Source organism: Manis javanica, chromosome 2 (assembly GCF_040802235.1).
Source record: "Manis javanica isolate MJ-LG chromosome 2, MJ_LKY, whole genome shotgun sequence".
In the NCBI taxonomy this organism is placed as follows: Eukaryota; Metazoa; Chordata; class Mammalia; order Pholidota; family Manidae; genus Manis; species Manis javanica.
The window spans coordinates 45807789-45827896 of record NC_133157.1 but is presented as its reverse complement, the minus strand read 5'-3'; the positions used below and the strand labels follow the sequence as shown (position 1 = coordinate 45827896).

At 32.7% G+C, this 20108-nt stretch overlaps 1 long non-coding RNA gene across 2 annotated transcripts in view; it reads left to right on the top strand.

The window, feature by feature from the left end:
• The first annotated feature begins 6436 nt into the window (after positions 1–6436).
• LOC108396155 (uncharacterized) overlaps positions 6437–20108 on the top strand; it is a 69067-nt gene continuing 55395 nt past the window's right edge. For both annotated transcript variants that reach the window (XR_001852877.3, XR_001852876.3), the window contains exons 1-5: positions 6437–6950; positions 7120–7274; positions 11290–11334; positions 13559–13649; positions 16288–16405. This is a non-coding gene — a long non-coding RNA (uncharacterized lncRNA). The remainder of the gene's footprint in view (positions 6951–7119; positions 7275–11289; positions 11335–13558; positions 13650–16287; positions 16406–20108) is intronic.

The window sequence follows — 20108 nt, the reverse complement described above, 5'->3', positions numbered from 1 at the left end:
CTTCTTAGACATTAATGTTATTTCATTAATTTTCCCCAAATAAATCCACCTGATGATGACCTTTATATATGACAGTAAAATAATTTTTTCTTTCTATTTTATTTTTTATGTAAAAAATACATAACAAAATTTACCATCCTTACTATTTTTAAGTGTACTCTACAATAGTGTTAAGTATATATACTTTGTTGTGCAATAGATCCTTAGATATTTTTCACCTTGCAAAACTGAAACTCTATACCAATTGAACAACTCTTTCCCTCAGCCACTGGCAACTACCATTCTAGCTTCTATTTCTAAGAATTTGACTACCACAGATAACTCATATAAATGCAGTGTTTTCTTCTTGCAACCGACTTATTTCTCTTAACATAATGTCCCAAGATTCATCCAAGTTGTAGCATATAACAAGATATCCATCTTTTCAAGGGCAAATCATATTCCATTGTATGTATCCTATATTTTATCTATCCATGCACCTCAGTGGACATTTAAATTGCTTCCTCCTCTTGGCTTTTGCAAAGTAAACATGGGTTTGAAATATCTCTTTGAGATCCTGCTTTCTTTCATTATTTAATTTTTTTAATTTTTTATATTGAGATACATACAATGAAATACACAAATCTTAGTGTAAGCTTTGATGAATTTTGACATGTGTATACAGTATGTAACCCTCTCCCAGATTAAGATACAGAACATTCTCACTAATTTTTCCCCTTCACTGATTTCACTTATTCCCCACCTCCATACCCCATGGAAACCATCTGTCTGTTCTTTATGTCTTTAAGTCAGTTTTGTTTGTTCATTTGTTTGTTTTTTAGAATCTACATGTAAGTGAAATCATACAGTATTTGCCTTTGTCTGACTTATTTCACATAGCATAATACCCTATAGGTCCATCCATCTGTGTTGTTGCAAATGTCAAGATTTCACTCTTTTTACTGGCTGAGTAATATTCCATTGTATATGCACCACTTCTTCTTTATCCATTCGTCTATTGATGAGAATTAGGTTGTCTCCATGTTTTTGCTACTGTAAATAATGCTGAGATAAACGTAAGAGTGCATGTAATCTTTTCTGATTAGTGATTTTGTTTCCTTCACATCACAGAAGTGGAATTGCTGGGTCATAGGGTATTTTTATTTTTAGTTTTTTGAGAAGCCTCCAGACTGCTTTCCATAGTGCTGCACAATGTAGAATCCTACCAGCAGTATATGAGGGCTCCTTTTCCCCACATTCTCATCAACACTTGTACTGACTGGTGTGAAGTGATAACTCATTGTGGTTTTGATTTGCATTTCTCTGATGATTTGTGATGTTGAATATCTATTTATATATTTGTTGGCTATTTGTAAGTATTCTCTGGGGTTCTTAGTCCATTTTGAAATTGGATTATTTGGATTTTGTTAGTGAGTTATGGAAGTTCTTTATATATTTTGTATATGAATTCCTTATCAGATATATGGTTTGCAAATATTTTTTCCCATTCTGTAGGTTGCCTATTCACTCTGTTGATTGTTTCTTTTGTTTGTGCAAAATATTTCAAGCATAGTGTAGCCCCACTCAGCCATTTTTGCTTTTGTTGCCCCTACTACTGGTGTCATATCCAAGAAATCACTGCAAAATTCAGTAACATGAAGTTTTTCCTCTATAATTTCTCCTAGGACTTCATAGTTTCAAATCTTTAATCCAGTTTGAGTTAATTTTTGTATATGGCATAAGGTAAGGGATCAAGTTAATTATTTTGTATATGAATATCTACTTTTCCCAGCATCATTTGTGGAAGGCAATCCTTTTCCTATTGAATAAATTGGAAGAAAGCTCTTTTAGGCGCCTGGGAGTTAATCTAGTCCTAGGATGCATAATTTCTGCTTTAAACATCTATCTGCCAGTGAAGCAATACTTGAATATGAAGTTTAAATGGTCACTTCAATGGCTAGGAAAAAGCAGAGTCAGTTGGGGTCAGATTCCCTCAATTTAATTCAATATGCAGTATCAGTTGGTATCGTAAATATCTGAATCAATCAATCACAGAAAATTATAATAAATCAGCTGGCTAACTTTGTATGAAATGTATCCAAATTACCCCAATAATATAAAGATTTTTGAATAATATAAGCAATATACAAAAATAATAATATAAGGAATATATGATTTTTAAGTTTATGATTTATTTGTGTATCATACATAATTGATTTACTTATTCTCTTTATACATAATGTAAAGATCTATAATATAGAACTGAAGAGTTTCAATTTTGTAATCAAGCAAAGAGGGGTTTTACTTGATTTATGCCACAAAAATCTTTAAATCCATTAAAGACTTCCACATCTATTAATAGGATGCATCCTATGATGGTTATTCTTAGAGTTTTATATAAAACATGAAACAAATAATGGAGATATAAATATATCAATTTTGGTAAAAACAATCAAAATCCACATTTTCCACGAACTGAAAGAACAGACACTGTACCTGCAATGTTGATGCACACCCGAGCCAAACAATGTCTGGCTTCCTCATATGGAGCCTCCATTATGCCATAATAAAGAACAGTGAAGAAAACGATGCTATTTTAAATACTGAGCTCAGTTCCTCCTTTTGGAATTGATCATGGTCACCACAAATGTTACACATCTTGCTTCGAAAAAGCATACAAGCATTTTCAAGGCTTCATGTGCGTGTGTTATGAATATCAGCTAATATTCTCAGCAAGGGAGAGCAATTGGCAAATTTGTGACTTATCCTTCTGCTTATGTGTTTATACAAAGAGCTAAATGCTAGTTTATCAGCCTTTATACTTTGATCACAGGTGTTAGCATATGAAAGCGGTGAATAATCTTGACTCCCTGATGTGAAATGCAACTTGTGAAATTCAAACCTACTTGTGTGATTCAAGACCTGCTTCATAGGTTAATGATCAGTAATGGACTATATATTCACAGCCTATTAGTTAGACAAAGAATGTGTCTGTGGTTGGAAGTACAAACAGAGAATTTATGAATTTGCCTGCTGTTTTCCGGTTGCATCATTTAGCTGGTCTTGTGGACTCAGTTATGGCATATGTTGAATGGTTAACTTTCTAGGATCAGACAAATCTCTAGCTCCATAAAACTTAATGCTTAGAAAGCCAATACCATAGTTAATTTCTTGTATTGAATTGATTCTTTGAATTTTTTTTTCTTGTATAATTTGTTTAATGATATTTTGCAAACCTAACTAGAATCAGCAGTTAGAGAATTCTGAAATGTAAATACTGGAGCTATTTCCTTTTTTGATCATCGATGTTCTGTCCCCTACTAAAAAAGAGTTTACTGCATTGAAAAATAACTACCTTAAGAGGGCTCCATAAAAAGCAATATTTTCTGGCAATTAGGAATAATAAAGAGCAAGGTTCTGTGGTGTAAGAGTAACTCTGGTTACATGGAATCATGATATAATTCTCTTTAAATGAATACTTTTATGCCTAGCTTTTTAGTTTCCTTTGTATGTTTGCTACATTCTGCCTGAATAAGTATTGTTAGGAAAGGAAAATAGGAACTTCAGGCCATACTAACTTTAATTTTTAGTTTTTGCAACTCATGCTTATAATACCAAATGTAAAACTCTGGATTCTTGCTTTTCAAAGTGACCAGCAGGATCTGTATTTCCTAACGGCTTGTTAAAACATGAAATCTCGTTTGACCCCAGACATACTGAATCAGCTGTATTTGAACATAATCCCAACTTGTTAAATGGCAGGCACCAAATGGATATATGTCAATTGGACTGAATTTCTACTCGCAAAGAGAAGTTTTCAATACAAACCTTAAATAAATAGAGAAAAAGATAACCACAAAAAAAGAGGAGAAAGAGGCAAGAGAGAATGTGGCTGTCATTACCATTGTTAGATTCTTCCCCAAGAAAACCCACCACAAGTTACCAGATTTTAGAAGATAATGATACCATTGCCACTGACGTGTAATTTTGTCCACAGCTAGGGTCCTCCTCGGCTTTGTGTTGTCCTCCTGTCCTCCATCCTCTTTTAGTTTCCTCAGTTAGCTGGTTTGGTTATACAACTTTTGAACAATTTTTCCCATTTCTTTTTATAACGCTCTTTGTCCTAGATGACATCAACTTATTTTACAGGTTTTATTTCTATCATTTTTGATCATTTTATCTTCTTTCTCAATTTAAATTTCCATCTATATCTGTATGATTATATTTCTATATCCATACTGAAGTTTTATTTTGTCACTTTATTTTACTCTTTATATGACTGGCTCAATATTTTATCTTTAATAAGATCCCCACTGGTAACTTTATCTACTTCTTACAATATTGTCTTGTCATTCTTCTTTATTATTACCAAGTCTGAAAACCGTTTTGGAATAGGAATAGTGGTGGGATCGCTCATACCCTGAGGCATATTGAATGCATTTTTCTTTACAGATATACCTGCACAGAATCACCCAATCTCTTCCTGTTGATTTTTATACTCCCCTCAAAAATTAATCCTGATTTTAAATTCCTTATAGTAAGTAATCTAGTAGATGTAGACCCACACCCATAATAACCACACCCATAATGCCACTTCCACTACAATACCTCGTGTCATTGGAACAGTATTTTTTTCACTCAGAACATTCCCAATCCTTTTATGAAATAAATAAATATAGTCCTAATCATATAATCTCATGATTTCTTCTCCAAGTAAATCCTGGAGAGTAGCCAACACACAGACAAACTGTGTCACACCAGGGGAATCAAGCACCAGGTCATTTGGAGGAAGCTGGGATTTGGGAAAATTCTCTATAGGCAACTTGGTCTAAATTCAAGACTTCTACCAAAATGCAATGAACTGCTGTAGGATAGGGCCTATGTCTTGGTCATTATTGTCTGTATAGTTCTTGGCTTGACATACAATAAGAACTAAACAAATGTTGAATACATTCCTGAGCAAAAGAGAAGTTGTGCAGTTAGTATGTCAGAACTAAGCTTGTCCTTCTTAGAAGTGGGATTGAGTCAAAGCCATACAGTTTAAACTGCAAAAAGCAATTGGATTGACCTCTGACTTTGTAGACTCCCTGGAATATAACTTTCAGTGACTTCAGCCCTCATCTGAAATGAGTGGCTAGAGTTGAAAATGCAAAAGACTTAACTTTTCCACAAAATACTGTTTTATGCTATTAATCTGCAAGAGGTCAGCCCCTCATATTTCAGAAGTATATTATGAAATTTCTCCACATAATGGTCAAATTAAATTACATGTATTCTTATTATGGTTATGCTTTCAAATGGAGCAGAATAATATCTTATGGGAAAGATAAAGGGACTAGCAATAAAATAAAAATTTTTTAAAAATGGATTTTGCCACGTTCCAGCATTAGTGCTTAAGACATGAATTTGTGTCAGAGATCTTAGTTTTCTATCTGTAAAATAATAGATTAAGTTAGATCAGTGGTGTTTAAAACTGATTTATTGAGGCCTGTTAGTAGATTATAAAGTCAACTGGGTGTGTATAATCAGCATGTAAGCATTTTTTTAAATGAAATAGGATAGAGAAAAGATTTTTAGAGGGTATCATATATATAAGGATAAGTAAAGTACTATAAAAATTAGTTTCAAATTCATGTATATGTTTGTCAGTATGTGTATTGGATCATAATTAAACATGCCTTTACTACACATTGCAGTTTTTCTAAAAAAGGTACTTGTCAGCTGTCTTCTGAATTTGGCAGTTCTGATTTGAATATTCTAGCCCTTTAACCAACCAAATTCATTCTTGCCTCATTTGTTTTATGAAAAACATAAGAATATCTTGTTTAGAAATCATCTTCTCTATATTTTAACTGATTTTGTGGATAGAAAATAAAATTTGATTTTAATAATATTGCTTGATCAGCTTCCTATTTATTAAATACCACCTAATGTTATACAAGCCTCTCTGCTCATACATCAATTTGCTTTATCATTAAATATTTAAATTAACACTACAGACACAAAGATCTAACATACAAAATAGAAAAAAAAAGGGTAACATAAAACTTTGAGACAATTCCTGCTCTATATAAACTTGATACATTTCATAAAAAGTGACCAGTTTTCACACTCAAGCAGTTTTTTTTAATGGTGTGAACATCTACTACTTATGGTCAGATAATTTAATTCACCTATTTATCCATATTAGTAAAGTGGATGGTGAGAATATTATGTTGAGGTTTTCAGGAAAAGAAATTGTTTTGACCTCCTCCTTGGGACAAAAAGCATGAAGATAATTTTCTGTCATTTTCTATTTTCTTTGCCTAAGAAGTTTTACTACAAACTCATGAACCTTATCTTTACATTGATATATTAATATATTTTTTATAATTAGTATATTATTCTAAAAAATAGTAACTGTGAAAATATATTTTATTCAGATGGCTCAAAACTAAATTATTTTGTTATGGGCAAGATCTATGGAAATTGAACACCAAACAATGTAAGACACTGATAGCCTTAGATCATTAGCTATCAATGATGACTTTGAGTCTTTAGATTGCTTTTTCAGAATTTTCTGATATTCCATTTCTGGAATACTGATTTTCTGTTTGTTCAGTTTACTGAATCTGTAGGCTGTTGACGGATTCCCCTGTGTAAACTGTAATGTTGTTATTGTGAAGTTTTGTGTATCTCTCTTTTAATGTGGGTGGATGTTGCCTGGGAACTCACAGTGCCCTCACAGAGCACTTTCTTTGTTTGATTTGACTCTGAAGGAGTCAATGACCCTGAATTCACTAATATTTTACTTTTTAACTTTCTCCTTCCTTCCACATCAGGTTCAACTTGATTCCTCACAGGTGACTTTTGAGGCCTGAAGTCAAGCTTTTGTACTGATTCTCAAGAAAGAGCAAGATTTTTAGCCCCTACTCACAAGTTTTCTGTTGAGCATTCCCTTCAGTTCTCTGGCTTTCAAGCTTCAGCTATTGGTAACTAAAGTCTTTCCTTATCCGTAACCCCTAGGGGCTATAGACATTACCAGCCCTCATTTTCTAAACTAGTTTTGATTTTGATCTTTCTTTTTAGCACTTGAAATTTCACATTACTTTAAGGAAGTTAAAAAGTTATCTCTTTTAAAAATTACTATATTTTATCCAGAATTTCTATGCTTGTATCAGTTGGGCTGCCTCACTCTATCAGTTCAAGTTACCTTGGGACAAAAGTCAAGATGAAGCATTTTTCAGATGGAAGGTTCATCATTCCTATCCACTTACTGGAAATATAGGTGATCTACTTCTACTTCAAGTATAAATGTAAGTATAGATAATCCTGTTCAAGAAGGATTAGGCCAATTGGTTACCCATCCCCCAACATTAATCCTATAAAAAAATAAAAGAATGTATTGTTTATATTATCAATCATAGTTGATAATATATACGATATAATTGAAACTTAAGAGAGCAGAATTAAAAATCCTTACAAAAAATGGTAAATTAAAAAAATATATATTGTTTAAAAGGCATAATCCTACAATGGAAAGGACACACCAAGTCCCAAACAGGACAAATAACCAAAAATTACTTTTAGAAATATGATAGCAAAATTTTAGAAACCTGCAGTAAAAGAGAAAAATTATTAAACTTCCTAATGAGAAGTAACAGACAATTTACGTAAATCATATTGACTGCAACTTTCCTAATGGGTGCAATGAATGTAAGAAGAGAAAGTGCTGATGAAAAAAATTAAATGAATATTTTATGCATTTGTAGATATAAAGATAACTAAACTACCATTAATAGGGAGGAGAAAGTATGGATCTTTTTCAGAACTGCAAAGACAATGGACATTTAATCATTACTAAAGGATGCATTTTTTAAGAAAGAAAAATATAGAAAATTGGGTACAAGAAAATGGGATCCCAGTAGAAAATGGGATACAAGAAACAATCAGGAGGGGAAAAATGATCTATTATTACATGTAAAGGTTATCATAAAAAATAAATGTTTAGTTTGAAGTTTGAAGCTAAATCTTAAATGATTTTTTAAAAAAACATATTGAGCTTATGTATTTCACCCAAAGAAAATTATGTCAGTCAAAATTAGGTCCCACACATATAGCAATAGGTAATTTAAAAAGACAGAGCTTTATCTTTTTCTCGTATCAAAAAAAATAGTCTTGAGATAGGTGACCCAGTACTAATATGGTGACTCCAGCATTAGTTATGTAACATTTATATTAAACATTTGTTTAATATTTAAACATATTTCTCTCTCAACATGGAGAACTAATCAGCAACTATAACATTTCTTTCCAAATAAAAATACTTTTTGCAAGCTGTCATTTTCTCCTTTTCCTTCCAATATCCCATATTTTGTTGAAATCTTCTAGAGTATAACTTCTTGTTTTTATTATATTTTCAATATGCTTCTATTTATATAGATGTAAATTTTTTTATTGTTCTAAGGTTTACAGTCACACTTGAAATTCTTCCATATATTTAACTCTAAGTTTTGCTGACTTCTTTGCTCAACTCGGTTTTCATACTTTATGAGTTCAGTAGTTCTTGACCAACATTTAAAACTTTTGTTGAAGTAGATTTTTCTGCAAGACATTCTAGCCACCTGCAAGTTGAAGAAGGTCATTAACTTGCCCTCAAAAGTGAATTTTTGAAATACATAAAATTATACATTCACAATTTCCTTTTGAAATTTAAAATTATTTGTCTATTTTTTTTTAAATGTCCTGACAACAAATCCTGATGCCAGTCTAATTCTAACCTCTTTGACAATAATCACCTTTTGTTTGCTTTCTTCATGGGAAACACTTAAGAAGCATTCTAGTTTTGGAATTCCTAAATTTCTACACTAGGTGTGTAGGTTCCCTTCACCAACACCTCCAACACCGAAGCCTGAGGTTTTATTTTATACAGCTCAGAAAAATTATTTATTTTTGTATTTCCTCTTCTCCATTTCCTTTAGTCATTTTTCCTACAACTGCTGTTAGACAGATTGTCAACTTCTAATAATATTACATATTCTCAATTCTGTATCTTGTCACAGCATATTATGATATAATCTATTGACTCCAAATGAAAGATTCAGTCGTTGGCTGTTTACCCTAATATTGAGCCTGATCAAGTTTTTTGTTTATTAGCTATTTGCTTTTAAAATTTCACCTACCATGTTTTTAATTCTCAATGCTCTCTAAATGTTTCATTTTTATGTAACAGCAACTTACTATTTTGTGGATATGACAATTTCTCAATAATCTCAGCAGATTTGAATCACATGTTAATCTTTTATTTATTTGATATATACACTCTTTTTCTGTACAATAGTTTTTCTCTTTTTTTGTGATTGGTTCTCTCTCCCTTTCATGATGCTGATTTCTTTTAATACTTGGTGATCTTTGTTGTGGGGCCCTGTCTAACAGTAAAGGTCTATATTAATCGATATTGTAGTTTGAGCATATTTCCCCAAGCTCATATGAAATTCTCTAGTTTCATCAGTGAGGGCTACATCTGTTACAGGCAGCCTGATTCCCATTCTTGTGGTTGCAAAATTGGGGAGCAAGAACATAATATATGGCCAATGGAATAGTCTTCAGATAGGCTGGTCTGGGCAGTGAAGGGTCTCTCATCTTTTGTGATGGCTGCTATTTAACTCTGGATCTAACATTTCTGTGCCCCCATACAGCCTCAGAAAGTGATCTGTGTCACAATTTTCTGTTCACTTGAGAAAATGTGTTGAATGTTTTAACATTGAGATGCATGGAATATTAATCCATTTTAGATGCATAGCCCTTTAATTCCTTAACCTAATGATTCTATGGCCCCTGATTCCTCTCCCATCCCCTGCTACTTTTAATCCTGAAGATAACCTGTTTTTGTCTCAAGAAGTCTCATTCATTTATTTTATTTTATTTTAATTCCGACTTTCATTTCTATCATGTTGGAGTCTTTCAGTTCCATAAGATTTGGATTAAATCTAATTAACTGTCAAAGTTTCAGAAATTCCCCACAGGGTTCTGATCAGCTGATGGCATCCTTCATGGCTTCTCACATTATGAATTTGCTGTTTTATTTTGTTATTCTAATTGCTCTGAAATAGGATTTTAAGATAAAGAAACGGTGAAAGGATTCACAGTTAGCAGTACAAATCAGAACCCATACCACTTGATCATTGCTTCCCTTATGCATTCATTAAGAAAACCAATAAGGGGATGGTAGAAGCATATGGAAAAATAAGAATTTGGGAGTGAGGTGTGGGCCCTAATGTTTTTCTGCAACTTGCTGTGTGACTATGAGCAGGTCATTTAAACTCTACCAAGCTCAGTTTCTCTTCATCTAAAATGAGGTTATTATTATCCATTTTAGAGGTGGGATTTGTGAAAGAAGTATGTAAGACAAATGTGTAAACTAACCAACGTAGTCTCTGATAAAACAAAATATAAGATACTGGTTTTAAACACCATGAAATATGCCTTTTTATATTTGCAGTTTGATAGATGAAAAATACTGACATATTTTAGTATTCATTTCTTTAGCAAATAATTGGCTGTTTTTAAATTTATTTTGCAAGCTGGCAAACATTTCCTTAGCATTACTTCCTAAGGCTATTATCTATTAATATGTGAAAAAACATCTACTTTTCACTCCCATCAAATTGATTTTGGCATTTGGTCACAATTTTTAAAATTACGTGTATCTAACTCATTCAGATATTTAATTTATGGTTTCTTTCCTTTTATGCTCAGAATGTCCTTAATTACCTTGATATTAAATAAATAAAAAACATTTCTTTTACATATTTCATAGTATTTTATAATATTTCTACACTTAAGAAAATAATTGGTAAACCCAGAAAATACATTATATGGTGTGAAAAATATCACTTTATTTTACCTATTAATTTATTTTCTCAACCACTGATTAAAAATGTAGTCCAGACATACTCACTTATTTGAAATGTCATCTTTAATATCTACTAATCAAGCATTTAGGGGAGACATCCTTTCCTATTTTAATTATCTGTATGCTTATCTTTGCATCAGTGATCTATTCCTTAAATTATTATAGTTATATAAAATAATTAATATCCATATGTAAAATATTATTTTTCAGCATTTTGGTTTCTGTTATTTTCATCTCTGCATTATGTATCTTAATTCTATCATTACCTCTAAATTGTTTACAGTTAGTCCTCAAGTTTTCTGAGCAATTATATTACCTATATATTAATAGTGTATTTTTTCACTACAGTATACAAAAAACTCTCATTTTATTATTCCCTCCATAGTGGTCATGATATAGGTTTTAATGTTTTCTAGATCCTGGCTTCAGTGGGAAGATCTCTATTGATTCATTATCAAGCAGTAAGTTGCATCCTTTTAAGACTGTCTTCATTTTTTTAAGATCGATCTTTCTATCCCTGGTTAAACACAATTTATTTTGTTCATCTTTGTTTTGTATTTTAATTAGGAAGTTTGTTCAGCTTCTATGAAAGTCATCAATTTCTCATATGAAGTGTAGATACATTAATCATATTATTACCTTTCTTAATAAAAATCATTTTTCAACAAGTTTAACTTTGGTCATGTTTCACAATAATTTATTGCTGATTTCATTTTTTTTGCTTTAAAATATGTATATAAAATGAAAAAGATGAAAATAGTAATTTTTTATTGACAAATAGTTCAATTTTACATACATTTAATTTCACAATTTTACTATTTGTGGAAAATGTTTATAACAATCTGGAATAATATGAATGTCACAGAAATTATGGTTTTTTTTGAATGTTTTAGAGTTCTAACTGCTAAAATGATTGAATTTTATAACTACCATTAAATAATAATTTATTAGTAATTATTTTCCCAAATATTTTAAAGAGCTTCTGTAAGCCAGAGGTTATTTTTGCTTGGATATATATTAACTTTTTGAAATTAGATTCTTAGCTTCTTATTTTATATATCTTGCATATATGTGTATGTCTATATCTATGTCTGTACCTGTATCTATATGATCTATCTATACATAATTGTTTTTTTCCCCAAAATGACAAACTTATAGAATAATGATGCATGTATTCATATCTCCTTATGAGTCTTGCTAGGGAATATGTTTTACCTAATTTTAAAAGCACTAATCAGCATTTAATTTCCCTGTCAGACAAGAACATGACTCTTAATAACCATATTTCATTTTTTTCTTTTATTGACTATCTTAATTCATCTACCTACTGTTAAATTATTTATTCCCTCATTTCTATTTTTCAAGGAATTTAATTAAAATGTCTCAGTATATAAAGTAAGTTTTTCTTAGTAATCATGTGGATAACTTTTGAGTTAATGACACTTCCCTAATCTAGACTATTTTGGAATATTTAGCATAGTTTTTCTCAACAGCAAAGAACTAAAATTAATGAAACTCTTGAATTTTCAGCCAATAGCCAGTGGTCAATCTTAGTACATATTACATGACTCATGATTTTGCTACCTCACTGTGAATCATAATTTTTTCACTGGATTTTATTGTTATGGTTTGATATGCTAATGTAATATTTATAATTATTGAGGTAAAGACAAAATAATTTGAATAGCTTAAAATAAGCCTTTTTCAATATTTATATCAAGTTGTTAAATTAAGGGTCATATTAATTTTAAAAGACTATATGGGGCTACATAGATAACTTTTTATTTACTACCATACAGGCTTTTGGAAAACTTAGCTTCTCAATTATAGTTTAAGTTCTGTGCTTTTGGAAGTTTTCATTCTTTTTCTTCAACTTATTAGTTTTCCAAACTCGACTTTTGCCTTTTGCAACAACTGCTCTGCCCCATTTAAAAATAAATGACCCACTCTAAGAAATAATTTTTGCTAGTTTCACATGAAAAATCAATACAGTGTATAACTGTTTCCTGGCTTAGTAGCTAATCCAAGAAATGTAAAGGCCACAGACTACAAGTGATGGATACCTCAGACATTCTTAAGTGCAGCTCTTCAAACACAGATATTTCATCATGTAAATTATTTGATCTCCCATAAGAAGTTCATACTTAAACTTGTATCTCTTTTAATGATTGCTTTATGCAGCACTATGCAAAACTTGGGAGGCTTTTTAAAATACTGAATTTAGACTGAAATAATTATCAGCACCATGCACAAATGGGTCAAGCTTGGAAGAAAAAAAAAATTGCACTGCCAGCTCTGAGTAAGACTCAGGAGGCAAGGCATAGAGCACATGCTGTGGATCAGCCTTGTCTGATTATTTTCAATGAAGTTCCTCAGCTATTGTGACCAACATCTCCATTTAGGATGCATGTTTTGCTTGGTTCATTGTTTTAAATATGCTGAGTTTTTTTAAGATAAGTCCTAGACAAATATTAAAATACCTGTGAGTCTGTCCTACCTCTGGTAGCTCCCTTGAATCCCCTCTTTACAGAGGGCAAATGTATTAGTCTTTTTTATGTTCTTGAATAACCAGAAATACTGTGATACCCCAGTGATTAAAATGACTTATTTGTATAAAGTAAATTTAGAATGCCACTTGTAAAACCATGCTGGACTAATAATTAGACATATCTCCTTATATCTTAGAACTGTTCTCCAAGAAATCATTGCCAGTTGCTGGTGGGCAGTACAGATTCAAGGTGAAGGTTACCACAGAGTATCACCCCTAACTAACAAGGTGATTTCTGTTTCTCTCTTTTTTCTCTTCCCTTCCCTTTTTTTTTCTGACAATCCAGTCTAGGACTCTGGAAACTAAGCTAAAAGTTAAACCCTAGAGAGTAAGAGAAATAAAAAGCAGCAAAAATACATATGCTACTATATCTATTTTAAAAACTGAATTCATTATAAAAACTTTTAATAAAGAATATGCCAAGGCCATATGACTTTACTGGTGAATTCTATCAAACTTCAAAGAAATAATACCAATCTCACAAAAACTCTTCAAAAAGTATCAAAGAAGGAAGTCTTTTTCAAGCTGTTTTATGAAGCCGAAACAACCATGATATCAAAGTCTGGCAAAGATATTACAAGATAGAAAAATTAGAGACCAGCGTCCCTCATGTACATGGATACAAAAAATGAAAACATATTATCAAATGTTACCCAGAAGCATATCAAATATAAGAATCATTATCAAGTTGATTTATCCTAGGAAAAGGTAAATTTGGCTTAACATTAAAAAAATAGTACAACAGATGCATAAAAATGATGTAATAAAGTTCAGAAAATTGCATGATTGTTTTCAAATAAATAAGGGAATTTCCTTTTTTCAGAAAACAGAATCAACATATTGCTTAATGGTAAAATACTGAAACTTCATCCCTTATATAAACAAACCAAGGAGATCCAATCTCATTATTTCTAATCTGCCTCCTACTGGAGGTTCTAGCTAGTGCAATAAGCAAGAAAATGAAATAAAAGCTAAGTACAGAGAAGAGGAAGAAGTAAAATTATCATCATTCACATATAACATTGTTTATATAGAAAATCCTAAGAAACCTAAAAAATCTTTTAGCAGTGAATTTAGTAATGTAGTAGGATGCCTATCTGTGCCTCTGTGTCAAAGTGGGTTCAGTGCACCATTGGTGCCAAACCATTGATACTTCCAATATCACTTGCCACGTTCTCTCTCATACACGTAGATACAAACACATACATGTAGATAAATTATTTTCACTTTTAGGTCTAGTTCTCAAAAAATACACTGCTTTGCAATAATGATCTATGTAAATTATTATTTAACGTAAGTCTTGTTTGTTAATTTTAAAGATTGCTTATAAATGAATTTTTTTTTTTTGTACAGTGAAGAGATGCAATGACTACACAGTAGTTAAAAATCTGTATTGGGAATGTCAACCTCATCATGAAATAGTATAGATCGTTGAGAATGACTGACTTTTCCAGATGCATATATTGCTTGAGATTGGAAAGACAGTGATAAAGAAAGTTATTTAACTCTTGTCAGAGTGATGAATTTGGACAATAAAAGTAAAAAAATATAAAAATTGACATGGGAAATATTTGGAAAGTTTCCACAATATAGTTATAGATGCTTTCCTAGTGAACTTCAAGCAACTCCAATTTTACATTCATGTCCATAGAAAAAGCCATATTTCCATGCCAGGCAATTTTTTCATATTAAAAATAGTTTTCTTATGTCATATAAAACCAATTACTTTCCAGGCTTTACTTGTCCAGAACCCCTTGCCATTTAGTCCCATTTGCACTAAAATGCTGACATATTAAATGGCTCATAATTCAAAAAGCACACACCTAAAGTGATGGATCCCTGATTTACTGTAAGATTTATAAAGCTGACTCAGTGTTACTTTGCCAATACAATACTTATGTTTTAGAATTATTTGTTTCATCATGTTTATCAGACACAGGACATAATGTCCTATAGTGAGCTCCCAGAAAAGGTTTGCTAGACTCTTAATTTTAAGTTGCTTTCATTTAGGTACAGATTCACAAACACCAAATACAGGTTATAGTTTTGTTTTTGAAACACAAAAAACAATTGTCATTACAGAAATTTATCAGTAAACCATTGAACATTGAAGGAAAAAAATGCCTTACTTAATCAAGTATTTGCAAAGATAAGGAAGATGGACAAGGGTTTTTAACAACTCTGCCTACATGTATACATACATACAAAATTCATACATACATTCTTTATACAATAGTTGTTCCCCTACCTCACAAGGGCTATGTATATTCCTTCCATTTAAATTGTGTACATTGTTTAAAGAAAGTTTAAAGAAAATTTCAAGTCTATTTCTCCTTAACTGAAACTAAGTCTATCCCAGGCAGATACTTGGGCAGATACTTGACAAAAATAGTGTGAGTGGGTTTTCACTAGGTCTCTTACTCTGAGATGTTGGAATCTACCAGTCAGATCAGAAACCATGGAACTGTGCAATATACTTCTGTATTATCACTTCAGGAACCCAACGGTCTTGGCGGGGTGAGGGACAAGGAGCTGGGAGAACAAGCTCTCCTGGAAGAGAAATTATCTCTTTATGATTTCTGGCCTGTGCTGAAGCTGCTCAGGCAGTGAGCAGCTTTCCAAATTTAGTTTTCAGTGTGGCCTCTGATCTGTGCCGGGCCCCACTATGTCTCAGACTGATCTTTTCTACATTCTCCCTAATGTAATAGTGTCTTTAACCGGAGAATGTCTGCTTCATTAAGAGAGGACTATGCTCCACTGGGAAAATTTTAAAATGGCCACTCAGAGTGGAAAAGTTTTATTTAAAACCAAGTTCTGCAAACAGCAAGTTTGGCTTGATGGATGTATCCTTGGCTTTCAATCCCAGGTGCAGATACCACCACGGGATGCTGACTGCCACTGAAAAGGGATGTCTGCATGGAAAAACTCTTGTCTTAGCTCAATCAGAACTCCAATCCTCGATCCTCCAAATGACAGAATAATTGGTAAGTTCTGCCAATGCTTTACTTGTAATCTGTAAGTTTCATTATTCTCCCAGCGCTTTATTCACTTAGGGAATGATTTAGGAATTCAACAGTTATTAATTGAATGATTACTGTTCTAGGTAATGTTCTAGGCAGTGGAGATACAGTAGTGAACAAGAGAACAAACCCCTGCTCCTAAGTCATTGCTTTGCAAAAAGAATATTGACCTACTTTCTCAGGAAGGGATGTTATGAGTCAACTTCAAATTGTGTCCTTTACTGAAGCCCCAGTTGTCCTATATCTAACAGTAAATCCTTTATATTTTAAATTTATCATGCCTTTTATATTTTTATTGTGCTAATGTAAGATTTTCTTTGTGTTTGAAGCTTTGATCACTTTAATAGTTTTTACAGGTCTTACTCTAGAAGAATGGACTCCAGTTTTTCCAGAAAGGAGAACAAATATCAGTTGAATTTAATAACTTGAGTTGTGTATGTAGAATCATTATTTTCTATACCTAACTGGGTCAAAAAAATAAGATTACCTTACTCATCAAAAAGATATTCCAACTCTGTTCCTTTTATTTCCCTGTGACTCTTTCCTTCTTCCCTGCTGAATGGCAATTTCTAGCACAGATCAGGAATGTTGTTACAATAAGAAAAGAAATATTGGGGTTTAATGCTTTGAATATAAAACAAATGTAACACATGATATTTTCTACAGAAATTATATATCAGGATGTACATTAGAATGCAAATTCATTTTATTGACCGATGTGCCTACTTCATACATGTGCTAATTTACTAGATCAGATATGTCAACATTGCTGCTTAAAAGCTTTGCCAGTGCAACATAGGAGGCATCTACTTTCAAAAGTAATACTGATGATTATTGGCCACGTAAATTTAACAATCAGGAACAGAAACTACCCTGAAATATATAGAAATTAGTTATCTAGGGAGAAAAAGAAAACAAATCTCAGGGCTGCCAAAGTCTACTTCACAGGTCCGAACCAGTGACAACATTGAGATCTTCTGGAAATTAAAGCTGTACTATATTGAGTCTGTTACAAAAATGTCAGGATACTTTTGACTTTTGGATAGTGTAGCTGCAGGAGGAAAGCGTGTTCCCAGCCCCGGGCAAATAAACCAGTGAAACCAATGAAGCCGAAATCAGTTGAGGGAAAAACTAAAGTGGGAGAAACGCGTTTATGGTTTACAAGAAGCCTGGCCCCATTCTTCCCTCTCCTGGCAGCTACTAGCTAAGCCGTTTCTCTCCTTCCCAGCGTGTGCTCACCTCTGCCCTCTTGGGAACACCTATTGATGTGGAAATAGACTAAGGAGAGAACCGCTTCTCTCCACCCCTTGTAAACACCTATTGATACAGAGAGGGACTAAGGCCAGGTGAGAGATTCTGGAAATACTGTACCCACAGATAGACTACCAACAAAAGTGAAAGAAAAACAACCCAGTCTTTTAGTTCCAAGGTGGGAAAGAAACTAGTTCTTCCCTGCTGTTTCTTCTCTGTGTGTCTCCTTCACTACTCGCACAGAACACTTCACTTCTGAAAATCCTGTTCACCAAACTTGGGAAGATTTCCCCCCACAACAAGCAACTCACTGTGACACCAGCAGTGTATCCGGGAATTTAACACTAACCACCTGGAGATAGCATCAGATTCTGCAGGTTATGGGCTCATTCTCACAAGACTGTCACCCACCCTGCCCCCTACCTCCTGCTTCAGACCCCAGTGACCACTTGGCCAGTAGAGATCAGAGATTCCAACTCCTCCAAACAGACTTACTCAGGTTGGGTTCATTTGCCAGAGCAGCTTACAGAGCTCAGGTGGAAACACTTACATTTACCAGTTTATTAAAGGATATAATAAAGAGTACAGAAGAAGAGCCAGATAAAGAGATGCATAGGATGAGTCTGGGAGGGTCTTGAGCATAGGAGATTCTGTCCCTGTTGAGTCGGGTTGCATCACCCTCCCCGTGTGCTGTGTTCACCGGCCTGGAAGCTCTTTGAATACTGTGCTATTGGAATTTTATGGAGGCTTCCTCAAGTAGGTATGTGCAATTATTAACTCCATTTCCAGCTGCCTGCCCTCTTTGGAGGATGGGGGTGGTCTGAAAATTCCAAGCTTCTAATTATGGTTTGGTCTCCCTGCCCAGAGTTGTCTCAATAGAACAAAAGATGCTTCTAGTTCCCTTATTGTTTAGGAATTTTCAAGGATTTCAGGAGCTCTGTGCCAGAATCTAGGGGCAGAGACCAATATATATGTTTTCTATTATATCACACAAAACTATTTCCAATATTAGAACTTACTCATTTTAACAAAATGCTACACTGTTGCCCTTTTTTCCAGTTTTTAATGAGTCAGAATTTGGCAAAATGAAAAGGGTTCACACTATTAGCTGCTTGACAGGGACAAGGAGTAAAGTCCTCCCAGTGTGGGATATATAGCGTTGATAAGGAAGTACCAGCCTAGCCAAACTTGACAAAAATGGTTAACATAACAGAAAGAAACGGTAAATGGAAAAACAATCAATGTGGTGATGAAAGCAATTTCTAATATGTGAGGATGATAAAGTAGCATATGTATTAACTTCAAATTTGGTATAAGGGTGACTTTGGAAGGGCTGTCCCCTGTTTTATCTATTATGGATTACCTTTTAATGTGAAGATGCTTTAAAGGTAAGTAAACATATGCTATACTATTTGGATAACATAATATTTATGTAGAGTTCTTTTAAATGCTCTTATGGTCATAAGCTCATTTGAGAGCTCTGTGAGATCAGGCAGGGACAGTATTATTATTATTATCTTCTGAGATTCATGGTAGTAATTGACTGTCTCAGCAAGAATTGGAGCAGAGATTAAGATCTCACCTTCATTCCACCACAGTGCTGCCAAACAGACAACTAACTATGGCAAAAGAAAATGGAAAGACTAAAGGAGAAAATTTTGGCACTGTATATCACATATAAAGAGCTCATATCATTACTATCTGAAGAACATTTACACATTGAGGTAGGAACAGATTTACCCAACAGAAAAAAAGAAAAAAAAATGGGCAAAGACATGAACAAACAATTCACAAAGATATGTATTAAAATGGCTCTTAAGCATATGAAAAGATATTTAATCTCAAACATACATAGATAAATGTAAATAAAAACTATAATGAGATATTTCTAAGATACCACATTGGCAAATATTAAAACATAAACAATAATAAAATCACTAAATTTTTAGGAATTTTCTGCTAGAGTAATTGTAGGGAGACAATCATACATTTACTTTTTGACCCTAAGTTCTACTTGAATTTACCTTACAGATGTGCTTCCAACAGTATGGAAACATATATTTGCCAAAGATTATTCATTAAAGCATTGTTTGTTATTGCAAAATATTGGAAATTAAATGGTTATGCATAGAAGAGTGTTGAGTAAACTATAGTGTATAAAACAAAGTACAATGCAGCTATATAAAAGTATAAACTATGTATATTATATGTCTGTCAACTGATATGGAGAATTTTCAAGATATCTATTCTTAGAGGGGAAATGCAAAGGGCAAAAGAATGTACCTTTATATTTTCTGTAAGAAAGAAATAGAGATAAGGAAATATATGTATATATAGTACATAAAATGTGTATTATATATGTGTAAAATAATATAGGCATAATTATGTAAGCATACAAATATACCTATTATGTATA